Below are 24,288 nucleotides of genomic sequence, written 5' to 3'. Positions count from 1 at the left end.
ACCCATTGACAAATCTGTAAAACCCTAATCTGATACCTGCATAAAGCAAAAGTAAGCAAAATTTTGGAAGAAGAAGCATTATATGGGATACATAGAATAGCAAGAAGAGATAAGAATCCTTCTTCAGGGATCAATGGAAAGAAATAGAGGAAAACAACAGAATGGGAAAGACTAGAGATCACTTCAAGAAAATTAGAGATACGTAGGGAACATTTCATGCAAAGATGGGCTCGATAAAGGACATAAATGGTATGGACCTAACAGAAGCAGAAGATATTAAGAAGAGGTGGCAAGAATACACGGAAGAACTGTACAAAAAAGATCTTCATGACCCAGATAATCATGATGATGTGATCACTCATATAGAGCCAGACATCTTGGAATGTGAAGTCAAGTGGGCCTTAGAAACCATCACTACGAACAAAGCTAGTGGAGGTGATGGAATTCCAGTCGACCTGTTTCAAATCCTGAAAGATGATGCTGTGAAAGTGCTGCACTCAATATGCCAGCAAATTTGGAAAACTCAGCGGTGGCCACAGGACTGGAAAAGGTCCGTTTTCATTCCATTTCCAAAGAAAGGCAATGCCAAAGAATGCTCAAACTTCTACACAACTGCACTCATCTCACATGCTAGTAAAGTAATGCTCAAAATTCTACAAGCCAGGCTTCAGCAATGCATGAACCGTGAACTTCCTGATGTTCAAGCTGGTTTTAGAAAAGGCAGAGGAAGCAGAAATCAAATTGCCAACATCCGCTGGATCATGGAAAAAGCAAGAGAGTTCCAGAAAAACATCTATTTCTGCTTTATTCACTATGCCAAAACCTTTGACTGTGTGGATCACAATAAACTGTGGAAAATTCTGAAAGAGATGGGAATACCAGACCACCTAACCTGCCTCTTGAGAAATCTGTATGCAGGTTAGGAAGCAACAGTTAGAACTGGACATGGAACAACAGACTGGTTCCAAATAGGAAAAGGAGTACATCAAGGCTGTATATTGTCACCCTGCTTATTTTACTTATATACAGAGTACGTCATGAGAAACGCTGGACTGGAAGAAACACAAGCTGGAATCAAGATTACTATGAGAAATATCAATAACCTCAGATATGCAGATGACACCATCCTTATGGCAGAAAGTGAAGAGGAGCTAAAAAGCCTCTTGATTAAAGTGAAAAAGGAGAGTAAAAAAGTTGGCTTAAAGCTCAGCATTCACAAAATGAAGATCATGGCATCTGGTCTCATCACTTCATGGGAAATAGATGGGGAAACAGTAGAAACAGTGTCAGACTTTATTTTGGGGGTCTCCAAAATCACTGCAGATGGTGACTGCAGCCGTGAAATTAAAAGATGCTTACTCCTTGGAAGAAAAGTTATGACCAACCTAGTTAGCATATTCAAAAGCCAAGACATTACTTTGCTGACTAAGGTCCATCTAGTCAAGGCTATGGTTTTTCCTGTGGTCATGTATGGATGTGAGAGTTGGACTGTGAACAAGGCTGAGAGCCAAAGAATTGATGCTTTTTAACTGTGGTGTTGGAGAAGACTCTTGAGAGTCCCTTGAACTGCAAAGAGATCCAACCAGTCCATTCTAAAGGAGATCAGTCCTGGGATTTCTTTGGGAAGAATGATGCTAAAGCTGAAACTCCAGTACTTTGGCCACCTCATGCAAAGTGTTGACTCATTGGAAAAGACTCCGATGCTGGGAGGGATTGATGGCAGGAGGAGAAGGGGACGACAGAGGATGAGATGGCTGGATGGCATCATGGACTCGATGGACGTGAGTCTGTGTGAACTCCGGGAGTTGGTGATGGACAGGGATGCCTGGCGTGCTACGATTCATGGGGTCGCAAAGAGTCGGACATGACTGAGCGACTTAACTGAACTGAACTGAACTGAACTGAACTGACCCATGCTTCTCTGACTCAATTAGAAGCTCTTGCCTTTACTATGTCTGCTTAGATCCACAGCATGTTTGAGAAATGCGTAAGTAGAAGCCAAACTATTTGTTTCAAAATTATTTGGTTAATAATAAATGCAAATATTGAAAAATTGTCCTTGTCATATTATTTTATAATGTAATAGAAATGTAGATCTTATTAGCCACTAAGGCTCTCAGCTGCCAAGTCTTGGCCTACTATTGATGTTTTGTCCTTTGTATATACAGACTAATGTTCATAAAAAAAAAAAAAGTCAACATTTGTAGATGACTTTGTTTTTAAAAATAGTTGAATAGTATTGTCTTAACTCAATTCAAATATGCTATATTTGGTGGAACATAAACATAATGGGATTTAAAACTTCCTAAAAATTGTTCATAACCTGGATATTTCCAGAGGAGTGTATTGTGATTTAAGAAAAAAAAAAAAAAAAGTTCTCAAATTTTTACCCCAGTTAAAATCATAAGAATGGTTCTATTTTTACTTTTAATTTTATTTTCAACACAAAATATGTATTCTATGCATAATACAATGCTCTCTTTTTACTTTTATAAATTTGCATTATGGAATTGTTTCTAATTTAGAAGCAATGATTCATTATTCTATTCTAACAATGAGGTGTCTCTAAAGTATTTTTTATTTTGGCAATGGCATTTAGCATGAAATCTACATCCCTAACAAAGGTTTAAGAGCAAAATGCAGTAATTTTAACTGCAGGCAGAATGTTGTACATATCTCTAGAACTTGCTCATCTTACATTATTGGACCCTCTGTACCTGTTAAACAGCAACTTCTCTATTCTCTCTCCCCACAGCCCCAGGCAACCACCATTCTGCTCTTGGCTTCTATGACTCTGAACAATTTAGATACCTCATATAAGTGGAGTCATGAAATATTTGTCTTTCTGAGACTGGCTTATTTCACTTAGTAGTATCTTCTTGACAGCTCATAAAACAGAAATATCTTTTAGAAATCATCATAAAAGATTATTAGGAATAATTATCAGACAAGTTAGATAATATAGGAGAAATATATGCATTTCTGGAAATATACAAACTGCAAAAACTGAATCACTATGAAACTGAAAATCTGAACAGATTAAAAAAATGAATAAGGAGATTGAATAAGTAATTAAAGTTTCAGAATAAACAAAATTTCAAGACCAGCTTCTATCAAACATTTTAAGAAGAATTAATGCCAATCCTCCTCAAAGTCCTCCAAAAAATGAGAAGAAAATATTTCCAAACACATTTTTGAAGCCAGCATTGCCCTGAAACCAAAGACAGAAAAAGACACTACATGGAAATAAAAACTACAATATTGTGCTGCAGTCCACAGGGTCATGAAAAGTCAGACACTACTGGGTGACTGAAAAGCAACAATGAACGTTGGTGCAAAAATTCACAGTAAAACTGTATTCTACAGTACATTAGTAGAATCATAAAGCATGCAAGGATAGTTCAGTATACATGAATCAATCAATCTGATACACCACAATAACAGAATAAAAGATTAAAAATCACATGATCATGTCAAAAAGTACTAAAAAAAAACTGACAAAATTCAACACATTTTCATGATAAAAACTCTTGACAAACTATAGAAGGAACTTACCTACCGAGTATTTTGTTTCCTAATGGCAAACCTTGAAATTAGGCAATTTTTAAGTTTTTCCTAGGAGAATTGTTCATATTTGTTGGTATTTTACAGAGTAAAGAAGTCTCATTGAATGCTCCTGGTTCTGAGTTCTTTTTAGCTCTCTACTTTGGGATCTCCCCTTCAGATTGAAAATCCTCATCACATACCACATGATCCTTGCCCCTCTCTTCAATTTCAGTATAAGTCACAAAAAGCCTTTTGAGAGAACTCTCTGACTCAGAAAAATTCATTAATTTTTGAGTTTTATTGCTGCTACACCCGTGGTGGATTCATGTCAATGTATGACAAAACCAATACAGTATTGTACAGTAAAATAAAGTAAAAATAAAATTTAAAAAAATTAGAAGGAGAAAAGGAATACAAAAAAATAAAATAAAATCTGTGTTACTATTTTGATCAAAAAAAAAAATGTCAAACTGAGTATATGAAGACCTCTACTTTGATGACTCAGGTCCATCTAGTCAAGGCTATGGTTTTTCCTGTGGTCATGTATGGATGTGAGAGTTGGACTGTGAAGAAGCCTGAGTGCCGAAGAATTGATGCTTTTGAACTGTGGTGTTGGAGAACACCTTGAGAGTCTCTTGGGCTGCAAGGAGCTCCAAACAATCCATTCTAAAGAAGATTAGCCCTGGGATTTCTTTGGAAGGAATGATGCTAAAGGTGAAACTCCAGTACTTTGGCTCATTAGAAGAGTTGAGAAGAGTTGACTCACTGGAAAAGACTGATGCTGGGAGGGATTGGGGGCAGGAGGAGAAGGGTATGACAGAGGATGAGATGGCTGGATGACATCACAGACTCGATGGAGGTGAGTCTGAGTGAACTCTGGGAGTTGGTGATGGACAGGGAGGCCTGGCGTGCTGCGATTCATGGGATCGCAAAGGTCAGACATGACTCAGCGACTGAACTGAACTGAACTACTATCAAAATCTGTAGGCTTTTTGATTCTGAACTTTTACAATTTGCTTAGATAAGACATATCCAGTGACTTAGTTGGGTATTCTCACATGAATGCAAGAAGAGAGCTCTAGGTATGCCATACTAGTTACTGCCCTTGTTTCAGTTCCTTGTGTTTGCATTCAAAGTGCAGATGACATGATTTTACACATAGAAAACTCTAAAAACTTCACAGCCAATAACAGCAACAATGAACTGTTAGAACTAATAAATAGAATACAAAATAAACATATAGAAATCACTGGTGTTTCCGTGTACTAACAAAAGGAAATTAAGGAAATGATTATATTTAAAATAATAGCAAAAAAGAATAAAATTCTCAGAATATACTTCAGCAAGGAATTAAGTGACTTGTACGTGAAAAATATTAAACACTAATGAAATAAATTAAGGCACACACTAATAAATGGAAGACATTTTTGTATTCTATGCAATCCTTATCAAGATCACAATATTTTACAGAAATAGAAAAATAATTCTATAATTCATGTGAAATAATTAAAGGCACTAAATAGCCAAAGAAAAGTTGATAAAGAAGAACAAAGCTGGAGGCAGCATACTTCTTGATTTCAAAATATATCACAAAATTATAGTAATTAAAATGGTACAGTACTGGGATAAAGATACACACATAGACCAACAGAACAGAACAAAACTCAGAAATAAATTTATTATTATAAACTCAATGTATTTGTGGCAAGGTGCCAAGAATACAACATAGAGAAAGGATAATGTTTTCAAAAGACTGTGTTGGGAAAACTGAAAATCCGTATGCAAAAGAATGAAATTGGATTCCTCTCACGTAACAGACACACAAAAGCAATTCAAAAGTGTATTAATGACTTAAATGTAACACTCAAAACTATAAAAATCCTCAAAGAAAGCATGCAGAGGAAACTTTTTGACAGTGGTCTTAAAACTGGTTTCTTGAATTTGACACCAATGCACAGGCAACAACATGAAAAACAGACAAATGTTACCTTTTCCAATTAGAAAGCTCTGTACTGCAACGGTAAAAATCAACAAAGTGAAAAGGCAACCAATAGATTGAGAGAAAATATTTTAAACCATGTTTCAGACAAGAGGTTGATGTCCAAAATATGTAAGTATCACCTACCAATAAATATTTTTTGTATTTTTTATTAAATAAATTTATTTATTTTAACTGGAGTTTAATTAATTTACAATATTGTATTCATTTTGCCATACATCAACATGAATCCACCACAGGTATACATGTGTTCCCTATCCTGAACCCCCCTCCCTCCTCCCAACCCATACCATCCCTCTGGGTCATCCAGGTGCGCCAGCCCTAAGCATCCAGTATCATGCATTGAACCTGTTCCAGATACTTTGCATTGTTTTTAGATTAGTTTCTTTGAAACATTAATGTTGCAACACTATTTTCCCTATTTTTTTACCTAAGAATCTGACACAGAGCATGTCCAAGGCCATAAAACTTCACAACTGCAGATAATTAGACCAGTAACCTGCCAAGGTTCCATATCAAAAACCTGCTCTTTTTATTTGCTGACTCTCTGGCAGTGCTGACTGACACCATGTGAATTCTGTTACCTTATTCATGGTCATTTCATCTCAATATTCTTTGTAGACATCTTGACATTTACTATTAAATGTTAATATCTAGGTTCTTTATTCAGACTTCTGTTTTTCTTAACTTAAACTTGACTCTTTTTCTTTAACTGTCTTATATGCCTCTATATTCTACATTAAAAATTATTTCCCATAATCCTATGAAATGCCCAAGAGATGAATTTTTAAAGTCCATCTCTCCGATATTTCCAGAAAGTCTGATCCAAATATCTCGATATTTATTATGTGTTGTTGTTCAGTTGCTAAGTTGTGTCCAACTCTTTGTGACACCTTGGACTGCAGCACAGTAGACACTTCTGTCTTCCACTATTTCCTGGAGGACAAAGTTGCCCAAATTCATGTCCATTGAGCTGATGATACTATCTAACCATCTCATCCTCTACCACCCCCTTCTCTTTTTGCCTCAATCTTTCCCAGCAACATAGTCTTTTCCAACGAGTTGGTTCTTCTCATCAGGTGAATGAAGTACTGTACCTTCAGCTTCAGCAGCAGTATTCTTACTGAATATTCAGGGTTGATTTCCCTTAGGGTCGACTGGTTTGGTGTTCTTGCAGTCCAAGAGACACTTAGAAGTCTTTTCCAGAAACAATTCAAAAGCATCTGCTTTTCAGTGCTCAGCTTTCTCTATAGTCAAACTTTCATATCCATACATGACTACTGGAAAAAAACAAAGCTTTGACTATATGAGCATTTGTCAGCAAAATGATGTCTCCGCTTTTTAATACACTCTCTAGGTTTGTCATATCTTTCTTTCCAAAAAACAAGTGTATTTTAATTTCATGGCTGCAGTCACCATCTGCAGTAATTTTGGAACCAAAGGCGGGGTGGGGGGCGTAGGGTGCACAACAAATTCTGTCATGGCTTCCCCCTCTTCCCCTTCTATTTGCCATGAGTGATGGAACCAGATGCCATAATCTTTGTTGTTTTAAAGTTGATTTTCAAGCCACCTTTTTTCACCTTTCTTTTCCACCCTCATCAAGAGGCTTTTTAGTTCCTCTTCACTTTCTTCTATTAGATTGCTGTCATCTGAATATCTGAGGTTGTTGATATTTGTCCTGGAAAACTTGTTCCCAGCTTGTGATTCACAAGCCTGGAATTTAGTATGATGCACTCTGCATATAAGTCAAATAAGCAGGGTGATAATATACAACTTTATTGTACTCCTTTCCCAATTTGGAACCAGCCAGTTGTTTCATATCTGGTTCTAACTGTCACTTCTTGTCTGACATACAGATTTCTCAGGGGATAGGTAAGGCAATCTGGTACTCCCATCTCTTTAAGGAATTTCCAATGCTGTAATCCACACAACCAAAGGGTTTAGCATAGCCAGTGAAGCAGAAGTAGATATACATTTTTCTGTAATTCCCTTGATTTCTCCATGATGCAAAATTTTGGGCAATTTCTGGTTCTTCTACATATTCAAAATCCAGCAAGTACATCTGGAAGTTCTAGGTTCACATACTGCTGAAGTCTATTATGAAGAATTTTTTAGCATAACTCTGCTAACATGTGAAATGAGCACAATTGTATGGTAGTTTGAAGATTTTTTGCCATTATCTTTGGGATTGGAATGAAATCTGAACTTTTATAGTTCTGTGGTCACTACTGAGTTTTCCAAATTTGCGGACATATTGAGCACAGCGTTTTATCAGCATCATCTTTTAGGATTTGAAATAGCAAAGCTGGAATTCCATCACCTCCACTAGCTTTGTTCATAGTAAATTTTTCCTAGGGTGCACTTGAATTCACACCACATGTCTGGTGCAGGTGAGTGACCACATCATTGTGGTTATTTGAGTCATTAAGATATTTCTTGTGTAATTCTTCTCTGTATTCTTGCCACCTCTTAATCTCTTCTACTTCTGTTAGGTCTTTACCATTTTTGTTCTTTCTTGTGTGCATCCTTACCTCAAATATTCACTTGATACTTCCAATTTTCTTGAAGAGATCTCTCATCTTTCCCATTCTTTTGTTTTCCAATTATGTATTTGACTTCAAAATTTTGTGTTTAAATTTTTTCATGTATAAGTAGAAATGGTACTAACTGTCCTATTTGTAAATCCGTCTTACATTATTTAAAATAATACTGCCTGACAAGTGCCACTATCAAGTCTCTTTCAGACATCTAAGTTCTGGAAAATCACTGAAGATTTTTAGATTAGAAAAATTGCTTCCTATAGAAGTGCAGTAAGCCCAGATGTATCTCTGGGGTATCCCCTCCTTCCAGAATATTGCCCTTTGAAACTCAATAAAGAATCAAACCCCCACCCTTCCAAACAAACAGTACTCTATGTGCCAGACTCTTTAATCCCTTAGAAAGTAAATACAAACTGTCTTTTATTCTCTTAATACTTCTGTGAGTATTTTCACAAACTGCATTAGCTCAGCCAACACTGTCATTTCTCCAGATTGTATGGGACAAATAAGATCATCTGTGTGACAGTTTTGAAAATCAATGAAGCTTACAGTAGTTGAAGCTTAAGGTTTTATCTTCTTGAGTTTGAAATGTAGGAAAAATTTTGTTTTGTGAAATACATTTGGAAAACTTGGTAACTCTTTGACAAGGCATGGTTCAAGGTCTTTGGAGATGCGAAAGTTGCTCAGTCATGTTTGACTCTTTGTGGCCCTATGAAGGATACAGTCCATGTAATTTTCCAGGCAAGAATACTGGAGTGGGTAGTTATTCCCTTCTTCAGGGGATCTTGCCAACCCAGGGATTGAACCCAAGTCTCCTGCATTGCGGGGGAATTCTTTACCAGCTGAGCCACCAGGGAAGCCCAATAATACTGGAATGGGTAACCTATCCCTTGTCCAGAGGATCTTCCCGACCCAGGAATTGAACTGGGGTCTTCTGCCTTGTGAGCAGATTCTTTACCAACTGAGGTATCATGGGAAAGACCATGTCTATTTGTCTTCAAGCTCATGTTAATAGGTCTGTACAAATTTCAATTCATCTTTCACATTGACAAACACACACACATATATTAGATACACCTAATAAGGATATACTGCTTCAAAATTCCCTTTCTCAGTTAATAGATTATTAATACTACTATATAAATACTTTTTTTTTTTTTAATTTTAGTTTTTTTATTTTTTAAATTTTAAAATCTTTAATTCTTACATGCATCCCCAAACATGAACCCCCCTCCCACCTCCCTCCCCATAACATCTTTCTGGGTCATCCCCATGCACCAGCCCCAAGCATGCTTTATTTATATTTTTATTCTCTAGAATAGTCCTACTGTCAAGGAGAGGTGAGTGATGATTTTATTTATTCTTTAAGATTGTTTTCATAGGTGCTGAAGTGTCCTGAGCCCTAGAGGTAAATTTTCAGATGAGAATTTGAATTTTAAATGAGTTACCTCTTCCTGAAGCTAGGTAGCATCTGGAAATTGTTAATCAGCCATGACCTCTGCACTAAAACCATCAACTCTCTTCTCTCTTCACTGCAATGCAATCTCCTCCTATATTAGTATTCTGTTCTTTCCATTCTAACACATATTTTATTTCATTCTGTATGCAATCTATTTTTTTTTTCAATTCATATTATGTTGTCTGCAATCTAATCCCTTCCAAACTGAACCACATAATTTTAAGTTCAGGATTCTGTGTCATTACCACAGCTATTTCTGACTCCAAATATCTCATTGTTGTTTCCCAACTCTGATTTTCAAACTTTATTTTGCACTTCTTGAGGTCTCGTTATTTGAGTTATTTTTTCTGTCTTTATTTTATTTTTAAATAATCTTAATTGTTTTACCAGGTTTTCTTTTACTTTCTATGTATTTACAATTTTACTTTTTAAAAAAATGATAAGTTCTCTTCTTTTTGAGTATACCTTGTGTAGAGTTTAAAGCATCTACATTCAACATAATTTATTTTATCAGTTCAGTTCAGTCACTCAGTCGTGTCTGACTCTCTGCGACCCCATGAATTGTAGCACGTCAGACCACCCTGTCCATCACTAACCCCTGGAGTTCACTAAAAATCATGTCCATACAGTCAGTGATGTCATCCAGCCATCTCCTCCTCCGTCGTCCCCTTCTCCTCCCGCCCCAAATCCCTCCCAGCATCAGAGTCTTCTCCAATGAGTCAACTCTTCACATGAGATGACCAAAGTACTGGAGTTTCATCTTTAGCATCAGTCCTTCCAATGAACACCCAAAATTAACTCCTTTAGAATGAATTGGTTGGATCTCCTTGCAGTCCAAGGGACTCTCAAGAGTCTTCTCCAACACCACAGTTCAAAAGCATCAATTCTTTGGCGCTCAGCCTTCTTCACAGTCCAACTCTCACATCCATACATGAACAATGGAAAAACCATAACCTTGACTAGATGGAACTCTGTTGTCAAAGTAATGTCTCTGCTTTGAATATGGTATCTAATGGTTGGCTAGGTTGGTCATAATTTCCCTTCCAAAGAGTAAGCGTCTTTTAATATCATGCAATTGTACGGTAGTTTAAGCACTCTTTGGTATTGCATTTCTTGGGTAATGGAATGAAAACTGACCTTTTCCAGGTCTGTGACCACTATTGAGTTTTCCAAATTTGCTGGCATATTGAGTGCAGCACTTTCACAGCATCCTCTTTCAGGATTTGAAATAGTTCAACTGGAATTCCATCACCTTCACTAGCTTTATTTGTAGTGATGCTTTCTAAGGCCCACTTGATTTCACATTCCAGGATGTCTGGCTCTAGGTGAGTGATCATACCATCTTGATTATCTGTGTCGTGAAGATCTTTTTTGTACAGTTCTGTGTATTCTTGCCACCTCTTCTTAATGTTTTCTGCTTCTGTTAGGTCCATACCATGGCTGTCTTTTATCAAGCCCATCTTTGCATGAAATGTTCCTTTAGCATCTCTAATTTTCTTGAAGAGATCTCTAGTCTTTCCCATTATGTTGTTTTCCTCTATTTCATTGCACTGATTGCTGAGGAAGGCTTTCTTATCTCTTCTTGCTATTCTTTGGAACTCTGCATACAGATGCTTATATCTTTCCTTTTCTCCCTTGCTTTTCACTTCTCTTCTTTTCACAGCTATTTTTAAGGCCTCCTCAGACACCCATTTTGCTTTTCTGCATTTCTATTCCATGGGGATATTCTTGATCCCTGTCTCCTCTACAATGTCACAAACCTCTGTCCATAGTTCATCAGGCACTCTATTTATCAGATTTAGTCCCTTAAACCTATTTCTCACTTCTGCTGTATAATCATAAGGAATTTGATTTAGGTCATACCTGAACAGTCTAGTGGTTTTCCCTACTTTTTTCAATTTAAGTCTGAATTTGGCAATAAAGAGTTCATGATCTGAGCCACAGTCAGCTCCCGGTATTTTTTTTTTTTTTTTGCTGACTGTATAGAGCTTTTCCATCTTTGGCTGCAAAGAATATAATCAATCTGGTTTCGATGTTGACCTTCTGGTGATGTCCATGTGTAGAATCTTCTCCTGTGTTGTTGGAAGAGGGTTTTTTCTATGACCAGTGCATTTTCTTGGCAAAACTCTATTAGCCTTTGACCTGATTCATTCCATATTCCAATGCCAAATTTGCCTGCTACCCCAGGTGTTTCTTGACTTCCTACTTTTGCATTCCCTAAAAGAAAGTTGATTATCTTTTTTTTTTCATCATATTAATGATGCTAGGATGAAATTAAACAGATACAGTTGTTGATTTGTTTCCCATGTGCAAAAATTATAGTTCAATCTTCTTAGTTAAAGAAAGAAAAAAAAAATCAAGGAAGGAAGGCCTGGGCAGATTTATGGTGGTGTGAAGTGAACATAAAGGACATGGTTTGCTGCCTAAGAGGAGCTGCAGTGTAGCTCTTCTCCTCCAGAAATGTGGTGTAAAGATTGATTCATCATGGCATTTGTACCAGATAATGCTTGCTGTTTATTTTTTTTTAATTTTAGTTTTTTATTTTTTAAATTTTAAAATCTTTAATTCTTACATGCATTCCCAAACATGCTTGCTGTTTATTTTATCACTGTCCATGAGCTAAGAATTATTTTTACATTTTCAAATGGTTGAAGAAAAAAAAAAAAAGAATACTACTTCTGACACATGAAAATGACATAAAACTCAAATGGCATTAATGCTGAAACTTTATTTCTAGGAATATATTGAGAGAAAATAAAGATATATCTACACAAAAACTTACACATTAACTGTCATAGCCCAAATCAATTGTATAAATAAATGTTATACATCATGCAATAGAATAGTCTTCAAGAATAAGAAAAGGTTGTACTGTTGATACACACTACAACATGAATGAATCTTGAGAACATTATGCTAACTGAAAACTGCCAGGCACAAAATATTGTGCATTTTATCTTTTCACTTATAGGAAATATCCAGAATGAGTAAATCTTTAGAGACAGAAAATAGATCAATGCTTGCCAGAGGCTTAGGGGAAGAAAAATTAGGAGTAACGAAAGTGTTCTGTAATTAATAATGAAGAATGTGAGACATTTTGAATTTGCTTTGAATGACTTTATTGTATAGTTTAAAAGAATAAATATTATGGTATGTAAATTATATTTTAAGAAAAATATTTTTTTCTGAAAACAATTTCATTTCCTTATTACTTTTCATCAGTTTTGCTGTGAAATGTCAAGCAGTTTATAAATAAATAATATAAGTAGATACATGTTGTAGATACACAGACACAGAAATGAATAGATGGTAAAGAGACAGAAGAATAGAGATAAATGTAGAAATTTTAAAATTTGCCTTTGTGTTAATAAATTTTTGAAACTTTTTTGATATTGCTTATCCTTTGTGCACAATCATTGTATATTATCCCTGCTAATATTGCTTTTAGACCTTTCCTTTGGGGATTCCAAATACCTGCTTTTTACACATTATTTTATTCTCTTTAACACTCACACTATCTCATATATTTTCCACTCATTCAACTTTTGAATTTCATTCTATATTGCATATAACAAATTATTATACTTCTGTGTTTGGCTATTGTGGAGGAGGAAATGATATCTCATTCCAGTATTCTTGCCTGGAGATTCTCATGGACAGAGGAGTCTAGTGGGCTTCATTCCATAGTGTCACAGGGTCAGACATGACTGAAATGAATGAGCACACACACAACTCTGTGTTCGTCTGTATTTATTTGGTGTTATACTTCAATATTTAGTTTTTACTTGATTACTACTTTTTTCAGTTTTAGAAATTTTATTCAATGTTCTAATAACTTATTCATCTTTTCATTATTCCTGTGAACAGAGAAATCATACTAATTTAAAGGCTAATCCCTATATTTCAAACCTCTGGGGATCATTGCTATCTCTATTTTGTTATTGTTCAATAGCAAGTCGTCTTTTCTCCTTGTGTCTATGGTTATTTATGTATCTTTTGCTATAACATTTTCAAAATTGCTTGTAGAAAATTACAAGAATAAGAAAAATAACACTCTTATATGAGATATGAGAGTAAATTAATTTCTTTTCCAATTTCATACATTTGCTTCTTTAAATCTAGGCAAAACACTAGTTATTAAGTATCACTAGAACCAACTTCAAGAATTGAGATTGCTTAAAATTAAAAATAAAGAGAGTTCCAGAAAAACATTTATTTCTGCTTTATTGACTATGCCAAAGCCTTTGACTGTGTGGATCACAATAAACTGGAAATTCTTCAAGTGATGGAAATAACATACCACCTGACATGCCTCTTGAGAAACCTATATGCAGGTCAGGAAGCAACAGTTAGAATTGAATATGGAACAACAGACTGGTTGCAAAGAGGAAAAGGAGTACATCAAGGCTTTATATTGTCATCCTGTTTATCTAACTTATATGCAGAATACATCATATGAAACGCTGGGCTGGAAGAAGCACAAGCTGGAATCAAGATTACTGGGAGAAATATTAATAAATTCAGATACGCAGATGACACCACTCTTATGGCAGAAAGTGAAGAGGAACTCAAAAGCCACTTGATGAAAGTGGAAGAGGAGAATGAAAAAGTTGGCTTAAAGCTCAACATTCAGAAAACAAAGATCATGGCATCTCGTCCCATCACTTTATGGGAAATAAGAGGGGGAAGCAGTGGAAACAGAGTCAGACTTTATTTTTTTTTTTTGGGGGGGGTGCTCCAAAATCACTGCAGATAGTGACTGCAGCCATGAAATTAAAATATGTTTACTCCTTGGAAGGAAAATTATGGCCAACCTAGCCAACCAGGAGATAGTATACTCAAAAGCAGAGACATTACTTTGCCAACAAAGGTCAGTCTAGTCAAGGCTATAGTTTTCCCAGTGGTCATGTATGGATGTGAGAGTTGGACTGTGAAGAAAGCTGAGCACCGAAGAATTGATGCTTTTGAACTGTGGTGTTGGAAAAGACTCTTGAGAGTCCCTTGGACTGCAAGGAGGTCCAACCATTCCATTCTAAAGGAGGTCAGTCCTGGCTGTTCTTTGGAAAGAATGATGCTAAAGCTGAAACTCCAGTACTTTGGTCATCTCATGCAAAGAGTTGACTCATTGGAAAAGACTCTGATGCTGGGAGGGTTTGGGGGCAGCAGGAGAAGGGGAAGAAACAAAGGATGAGATGGCTGGATGGCATCTCTGAGTCGATGGACATGAGTTTGAGTGAACTCTGGGAATTGGTAATGGACAGGGAGGCCTGGTGTGCTGCAATTCATGGGGTCACAAAGAGTTGGACACAACTGAGTGACTGAACTGACTGAACTGAAAAAGGGACTATAATCAAAGTCTATCTATATTTTTGCCTATTTCCAAATCACTCTTTATCTAAGCTGCTTTCCCTTTGAGGTTTCAGTCCATTTAAGCAAAGAATTTTATTATGCAGCCTATTTTAATTAAATACCACATGGTGACTTTTCCTGTTTAGCCCTGTGAGCCTGGCCTAAGTGCTGTTGAGTTTCTTAGCCTTATGAGAATATGGATTTATCACTCTGTGTATCTGTCTTGCTCTATACCTTGGTTTGGAGAAAAATACTACTCACAAGTTTAAACTGAACATTTTTTTTTCTTCTCAGATTTTTTGAAATGTTCTAAATAAAGTTGATCTACAAGCAGTCTCTTATTCCTAAAAAGTGGATTTTTTTTCTGTTGAGGGTGAAACTATCACAATTTCAGTTTCATGAGAATAGAATCCTGCTACCCACTAGACCATTTTATCTCTACAGTCTATACAATTCAGTTGATTTGATTCCAATATGTATGTGTCACAGTAGCCTATGATGTGTGTGTCTCACTGTGTATTCAACCACAGACTTCTTGATAAATATTTCACGTTGTTTTTTGTTTTTTGTTTTTTTTTTCTTTAAAATTATTTCTGGAATAAACATCATTCATTATTAAACATAAATTTATATACTAGTATACCTAATTGTGCTGACAGCTGCAACGGTGCCCAAGCATGGACGAGAGGAGCTACCCCATGTCTGAGGTCAAAGGCAGAAGCCAGGAGGACCCTATGCCAGGGGGCAATGGCCAAGAGGAGCTATCCCACATCTGAGGTCAGGGGCAGCAGCTGAGAGAAGCTACCCCAAGTCTGAGGTAAGGGGTGTTGGCCGAGTGAAGCTACCCGTGTCCAAGGTCAGGGATGGCGGCCGAGAGTGCAGGCTGTGACAGCACAGCAGCAGGCTAGAGGAGCTACCCCACACCTGAGGTCAGGGGCAGCAGCCAAGAGCAGCAACCCCATGTCCAAGGAGTGGTGGCTGCATGGGAGAGGAGGGCCTAGAGGAGCTACAACAGGTTCAAGATCAGGAGGGGTGGCAGTGAGGAGATACCCCTCATCCAAGGAAAGGAGCAGCAGCTGTGCTTTCCTGGAGCAGACGTGAAGAGATACCCCACGCCCAAGGTAAGAGAAATCCAAGTAAGACAGTAGGTGTTGCAAGAGGGCATCAGAGGAAAGACACACTGAAGCCATAATCACAGAAAACTAGTCAATCTAATCACACTAGGACCACAGCCTTGTCTAATTCAATGAAACTAAGCCATGCCCTGTGGGACCACCCAAGATGGGCTGGTCATGGAGGAGAGATCTCACAGAATGTGGTCCACTGGAGAAGATAATGGCAAACCACTTCAGTATTCTTGCCTTGAGAACCCCATGAACAGTATGAAAAGGCAAAATGATAGAATATTGAAAGAGGAACTCCCCAGGTGGGTAGGTGCCCAATATGCTACTGGAGATCAGTGAAGAAATAACTTCAGAAAGAATGAAGGGATGGAGCCAAAGCAAAATCAATACCCACTTGTGGATGTGACTGGTGATAGAAGCAAGGTCCAATGCTGTAAGAACAGTAATGCATAGGACCTGAAATGTTAGGTCCATGAATCAAGGTAAATTGGAAGTGGTCAAACAGGAGATGGCAAGGGTGAACGTTGACATTCTAGGAATCAGTGAACTGAAATGGACTGGGATGGGTGAATTTACTCAGATGACCATTATATCTACTATTGCGAGCAGGAATCCCTTAGAAGAAATGGAGTAGCCATTGTGATCCACAAGAGTCCGAAATGAAGTACTGGATGCAATCTCAAAAACAACAGAATGATCTCTGTTCATTTCCAAGGCAAACCATCCAACATCAGAGTAATCAAAGTCTATGCCCTAACTGGTAATGCTGAAGAAGCTGAAATTGAATGGTTCTATGAAGACCAACAAAATCGTTTAGAACTAACACCCAAAAAAGATGTCCTTTTCATTATAAGGGACTGGAATGCAAAAGTAGGAAGTCAAGAAACACCTGGAATAAAAGGCAAATTTGGCCTTGGAATATGGAATGAAGCAAGGAAAAGGATAATAGAATTTTGCCAAGAGAACACACTGTTAATATCAAACACCCTTTTCAAACAACACAAGAGAAAACTCTACACATGGCCATCAAAAGATGATCGACACTAAAATCAGATTGATTATATTGTTTGAAGCCAAAGAAGGAGAAGCTCTATACAGTCAACAAAAACAAGACTGGGAGCTGACTGTGGCCAAGATCATGTGCTCCTTATTGCCCAGTTCAGACTTAAATTGAAGAAAGTAGGGAAAACCACCAGATCATTCAGGTATGACCTAAATCAAATCTCTTTTGATTATACAGTGGAAGAGAGAAATAGATTTAACGGACTAGATCATATATATACAGTGCCTGATGCTTGTGACATTGTACAGGAGACAGGGATCAAGACCATCCCCATGGAAAAGGAATGCAAAAAAACATAATGACTGTCGGGGAGCCCTTACAAATAGCTGTGAAAAGAAGAGAAGCAAAAATCACAGGAGGAAAGGAAAGAAATAAGCATCTGAATGCAGAGTTCCAAAGAATAGCAAGAAGAAATAAGGAAGCCTTCCTCAGCGACCAATGCACAGAAATAGAAGAAAAGAACAGAATAGGAAAGACTAGAAATCTCTTCAAGACAATTAGAGACACCAAGGGAACATTTCATGCAAAGATGGGCTCAATAAAGGACAGCAATGGCATGGACCTAAGAGAAGCAGAATTTATAAGAAGAGATGGAAAGAAGACACAGAAGAACTGTACAAAAAAGTTCTTCACGACCAAGATAATCATGATGGTATGATCACTCACCTAGAGCTAGACATCCTGGAATTTGAAGTCAAGTGGGCCTTAGGAAGCATCACTACCAACAAAGCTAGCAGAGGTGATGGAATTCCAGTGGAGCTGTTTCAAATCCTAAAAGACAATGCTGTGAAAGTGCTGCACTCAATATGTCAGCAAATTTAGAAAACTCAGCAGTGGCCACAGGACTGGAAAAGATCAGTTTTCATTTCAATCCCAAAGAAAGGCAATGCCAAAGAATGCTCAAACTATGGCGCAATTGAATTCATCTCACAATGCTAGTAAAATTCTCCAACCCAGGCTTCAGCAATACGTGAACTGTGAACTTCAGATGTTGAAGATGGTTTTAGAAAAGGCAGAAGAACCAGAGATCAAATTGCCAACATCCACTGGATCATGGAAAAAGCAAGAGAGTCCCAGAAGAAAACATCTATTTCTGCTTTATTGACTATGCCAAAGCCTTTGACTATGTGGTTCAAAATAAACTGGAAAATTCTGAAAGAGATAGGAATACCAGAGGACCTGACCTGCCTCTTGAGAAACTTATATGCAGGTCAGGAAGTAACAGTTAGAACTGGACATGGAACAAAAGACTGGTTCCAAACAGGAAAAGAGTACGTCAAGGCTGTATATTGTCACCCTGCTTAGTTAACTTATATACAGAGTACATCATGAGAAACGCTAGGCTGGAAAAAGCACAAGCTGGAATCAAGATTGCCAGGAGAAATATCAATAACCTCAGATATGCAGATGCCACCACCCTTATGGCAGAAAGTGAAGAGGAACTACAGAGCCTCTTGATGAAAATGAAAGAAGAGAATGAAAAAGTTGGCTTAAAGCTCAACTTTCAGAAAACGAAGATCGTGGCATCTGGTCCTATCATTTCATGGGAAATATATGGGAAAACTGTGGAAACAGTGTCAGATGTTTTTTGGGGGGCGGGGGCTCCAAAATCACTGCAGGTGGTGATTGCAGCCATGAAATTAAAAGACACTTACTCCTTGAAAGAAAAGTTATGACTAACCTAGACAGCATATTCAAAAGCAGAGACATTACTTTGTCTACTAAGGTCCGTCTAGTCAAGGCTCTGGTTTTTCCAGTGGTCATGGATCGATGTGAGAGTTGGACTGTGAAGAAGGCTGAGCGCCGAAAAATTGATGCTTTTGAACTGTGGTGTTGGAGAAGACTCTTAAGAGTCCCTTGGACTAAAAGGAGATCCAACCAGTCCATTCTAAAGGAGGTCAGTCCTGGCTGTTCTTTGGAAGGAATGATGCTAAAGCTGAAACTCCAGTACTTTTCCACCTCATGCAAAGAGTTGACTCATTGGAAAAAACTCCGATGCTGATAGGGATTGTGGACAGGAGGAAAAGCGGACAAGAGAGGATGAGATGGCTGGATGGCGTCTTTGACTCGATGGACATGAGTTTGTGTGGACTCCGGGAGATGGTGTTGGACAGGGAGTCCTGGCATCCTGCGATTCATGGGGTCGCAAAGTGTCAGACATGACTGAGCGACTGAACTGAACTGAAAGTAAAGTCTCTCAGTAGTGCCTGACTCTTTATGACCCCATGGACAGTAGCCTGCAACAAGGTCCTCAGTCCATGGGATTTTCCAGGCAAGAGTACTGGAGTGGGTTGCCATTTCCTTCTCCAGGAAATCTTCCCTGCCAGGGTCCAGTCCCAGTGGATCCAGGGTGATTTGAAGGGGAGATGGATAGGTGAGGAAACTTATTTATTTAGAGATATAAGATTAGATTAGGAAGAAATAGTATAGTAGGAAATTTAGGTGGAGAAAAAGAGGCTAAATAACTTGGTTTATGGGGAAAACTGAGACAAGAGGTTTGCACCATCTACGTTAGGCCATTGGCGCCCACTTGAATATCGAAGGGTGCCCCACCTTAGGCTCCCTTTCACGTGGATCCTAGCAGCCAGGGCAAGTAAGTAGACATGGTGAGCCTCAGCTCCAGATGGGAATTCAGCCGAAAAAGGGGAGAAAAGAACGACATGGGGAAGCCCAGCATTGGTGCAAGACTCCAAAAACTTTATTTTTTAAAATCAGCTTATATATCTCAAGTTGTACATAAAGAAATAATGGAATATGCAGAGTTATGCAGGGGCAGCAGTCCTGACCCTCATTGAAACCAGACTGCCTTTTTGCATACCCTCCCGTATACAAAAGGTCTCAGGCAGTTTGCATTATCTTCTGGCCAAGAGGCCTGTTAACATTTTTATGGCTCTCTTCCTGGATAATTGTCTATCAACCAGAAAACTCCTTTTCCCTAGAAGTGTTTTTTCTTTACTCTGCATCACCCTCAAAGTACTAAATAAAGTTACATTCCTATAGAACAAAGGTGCAGTGGGTTATAACAAAGAAAGTACTTAACTCAAAGATTTAATGTTGCTAATACCAGGTCTACTACCTGTTTTTCTATATACCAACTATCTTTACAAATAAAAGATATGAAAATTTGTCAGCAAGTATTGGCTCAACAAATGGAATCTTTAATCAGTCCTATTCTAATGATTTTGACTCCTCAGAAGCCCCTACATTCCTAGGATGTTTTAAGCTACCTGTGCCTCCCGCAGTCAGGAGGCCTCAAACAATCACATGTGCAGCTATACAAGTCCTGCAAGCAGGCTAGAAAGCCATCAGAGTGGTTTTTGGATTGAAACACCCTTTCAAATGCAGAAGACTAAAGCCTTGAGATGACTTTTTCCAGAGTGTGTCAGAAGAGTGGAAAAGCAAAGTACAAAGGCCGGCACACTTTGTTTTTTTTGGGTAGATGCTCAGGAAATACCAGGGGGAGGCCCTGAGATTTGACTCTCCTTGCCCATCAGATCTCTGCCACATGACCTTATCACGGGTGGGATTCCTCACACTGGTTCCCGGCACTTCCTAACCAGGGATCGAACCCAGACCTCCTGCATTGTAGGCAGATGTTTTACCATCTGAGCCACCAGGGAAGTCCGAACTGAACTGAAGTGATACCTAATTGCTATGAAATTGAGTTTAAGTCCAAACTGAACTGAAGTGATACCTAATTGCTATGAAATTGAGTTTAAGAAATAATTTTTAATTCACGTATGATCTTTCTATTATTTTCTGAATTTAGTCTTATACATTGAAAAATACATTCTAAAATTTTTGAATAGTCAGTAGTCTTATTGAGATAACATCGGAAGCTTTCAGGAGTTGGGTAAGTACACTGTATCTGCGTATCAGTCAGATTAAGTATAACTTCCATGTTGTACACAGTACATAGCAAAGTTGATGTTGCTGCTGTTGTTTACTCACTCAGTCGTGCCAGCTCTTTGTGACATCAAGGACTGTAGCATTCCAGGCTTCCCTGTCCTTCACCATCTTCCAGAGATTTCTCAAACTCATCCCTTTTTGTTCCTACATTCAATCTTTTCCAGCATCATGGTCTTTTTCAATGATTCAGTTCTTTGCATCAGGTGTCTAATTTATTGGAGTTTTATCTTCATTCCTTCCAATGAATATTCAGAACTAATTTCCATTAAGACTGACAGGTAAAAAAAAAAAAAAAGACTGACAGGTTTGATATCCTTGTAGTCCAAGGAACTCTCAGGAGTCGTTTCTAGCACTACAGTTCAAAAGTATCAATTCTTCAGCACTCAACCTTCTTTATGGTCCAACTCTCACATCCTCTATACATGAGTAGTTGAAAAAAACACATAGCATTGACTATATGGACTGTTTTTGGCAAAGTTATGTCTCTGTTTCTTAATATGTTGTCTAAATTTATCAGGAAATCAAACCAGTCAATCCTAAAGAAATAAACCCTGAATATTCATTGAAAGGATTAATGCTGAACCTGGAGCTCCAATACTATGGCCAACTGATATGAAGGGCTAACTCATTAGAAAAGACTCTGATGCTGGGAAATATTGAAAGCCAGAGGAGAAAGGGATCGCAGAGGATGAGATGGTTGTATGACATCACCAGCTGGACATGAGTTTCGGCAAGCTCTAGGAGTTGATCTCGGGCAGGGAAGTCTGATATATTGCAGTTCCTTGGGTTGCAAAGAGTCAGACACAACTGAGTGACTGAACTAATTAGGTTTATCGTAGCTTTTCTTCCAAGGAGCAAGGGTCTTTTAATTGCATGGTGGTAATCATCATCTGCAGTGATTTTGGAGTCCAAGAAAAATAGTCTGTCACTGTTTCCCCATCTATTTGCCATGAAGTGATGGGACTGGATGCCACAATCTTAGCTTTTTGAGGATTGAGTTTTAAGCCAGCTTTTTCACTCTCCTCTTTCACTTTCATCAAGAGGCTTTTTAGTTTCTCTTTTTATCATCTGCATATCTGAGACTGTTGATAATTCTCCCAGCAATCTTGATTCCAGCTTGTGCTTCATCCAGTCTGGCATTTCACATGTTGTATTCTGCATATAAGTTAAACAAGCAGGGTGACAATATATAGTATTGTAATACTCTTTTGCTAATTTTGAAACAGATTGTTCTCTCTCTTTTTTTTTTAATAGCACTGTGCAGTTTTATTAACCATTCAAGTACTGTAGCATCTGTAAGATTGGAACATAATTAGGATTTAAAAGACAACACATATTCAACATCTAATAATTTGAAAGAAGCCTCTACATCCTCTTTTTATAGGCATGTTTTCATGGAACCAATACAGTACTAGCCATTAACCCAGCACACCAGGTGTACTGAAGTAGAAAAAAATGCAACAAGAAAAATAGCTACATTAGAAAGACTTCAACACTTTATAAAAAGAGTAATACACATTTTATTTCTTCCCTTTTCCACTAAATCAACACCATATCGTCTGAATCTACCTATACAGTCCTACATCAGCTTCTAGAATATTTGTCAGGGGGGGAAAGTAAAATGACACTGGCCAATGCAGTCTTAGGATATTTAGGAAGGGGAGGGGGAGAAAGTCAGTTCTCAAAACAAATTAGTTGGCTTCAGTCTCATCAGCAGGAACTTTGAATCCTTTGTTCTTCCACACTTCTTCAATGTGCTTGTGTTTCTCTCGTAAACGCTCCAGTTTGGCAGACGTATGTGCATCTGGGTTCTCTTTGTTGACTTCCATCTTGTGAGTCAGCTTCTCTTCCACCATTTTACTGATGTTGTTGTTCTTCTCTATCATTTTCTGAAGCTCTTCTTTCTCATACAGCCGTTTCTCATGGAGCTGCTTCAAGACCTCAGCTTCATGGGGCTTGTGTCTTTCTTCTGCAGCTTCTAATTTCTTCTGAATTTACTCCAGGGAAAGATCCTTGTTCTTAGGAGAGGAAAGGGGAAATTCTGGGAGAGATTCTTTTGATTGAGGGCTGAGAATCAGCTCAAAAACCTGGCCAGAGGCATGTTTCTCCAATTCCTTCACCTAGATTCAGAAGAAGCTATGGTGACGAGAAGACAAGAGACTGGAAGTGTACTCTACATGATTCACGGGAAAGAAAAACCCTGCTCAGTTCAAGCCGCCCAGCCACACTCTGAGCACCAACAGACCAGAATGTGCACCAGTCAATTGTTTCATGTCCAGTTCTAACTGTTGCTTTTGACCTGTATACAGGTTTCCCAAGAGACAGGTAAGGTGGTCCGGAATTCCCATCTCTTGAAGAATTTTCCACAGTTTGTTGTAATCCACACAGTCAAAGGTTTTGGCATAGTGAATAAAGCAAAAGTAGATGTTGTTCTATAACTCTTTTCCTTTTTCTATGATCCAATACATGTTGGCAATTTGATCTCTGATTCCTCTGCCTTTTCTCAATCCTGCTTGAACATCCAGACATTTTTGTTCCACATACAGTTGTAGCCTAGCTTGGAGAATTTTGAGCACTACTTGCTAGCATGTGAAATGAATGGAATTGTGTGGTAGTGTAACCATTCTTTGGCTTTCGCTTTCTTTGGTATCGGAATTAAAACTGACATTTGCAATCTGTGTCCACTGCTGAGTTTTCCAAATTTGCTGGCATATTGAGTGTAGCAACTTAACAGCATCATCTTTTAGGATTGATAGTGGTAAAGATAAATATTATATGTGGACATATAGCTATTATTTTTAAATGTTTACAGATACAAATATAAATGTATGTATTTATTTCAGTCTATTTCAAATGTTTAAATTTTAGTAGAAGGTATGAGAAAAAAAGAGAAAAAAAAACAGAGAGAATATATTTAATTTACTTGCAGTATTTCTTTTCCCAGTATAAATTATTCATTATATGATGTGTCTCTCAAGTATAACTACTTCTTACCACATTAAAAGAACTTATTGAGCTAATAGTACCAAAAAATCATAAAAAAATAATGGAATTTTAAAAGATAAATTGCGACTTTAGAAAGGCAAAATGGTGAATGTAATTATTCCCTTAATTTAACTTTCTATTTTCTCATTTTAAGTGTATAGGGATGCAAGGGATTTCTGTGTGTTGATTTTATATCTTGCAACTTTGCTATATTCATTGATTAGCTCTAGTAATTTTCTGGTGTAGTCTTTAGGGTTTTCTATGGAGAGGATCATGTCATCTGCAAAGAGTGAGAGTTTTATTTCTTCTTTTCC

At 37.7% G+C, this 24,288-nt stretch overlaps 1 pseudogene; it reads right to left on the bottom strand.

Annotated features, from left to right (window-relative positions):
- Positions 1-22,680: 22,680 nt before the first annotated feature.
- The window catches only part of LOC138446277 (stathmin-like), a 30,007-nt pseudogene continuing 28,399 nt past the window's right edge, over positions 22,681-24,288 (bottom strand).

This window comes from Ovis canadensis, chromosome 9 (assembly GCF_042477335.2).
Source record: "Ovis canadensis isolate MfBH-ARS-UI-01 breed Bighorn chromosome 9, ARS-UI_OviCan_v2, whole genome shotgun sequence".
Taxonomy (NCBI): domain Eukaryota; kingdom Metazoa; phylum Chordata; class Mammalia; order Artiodactyla; family Bovidae; genus Ovis; species Ovis canadensis.
Note: the sequence above shows the minus strand (reverse complement) of the source record. Positions and strands in the feature narration are given on the sequence as shown.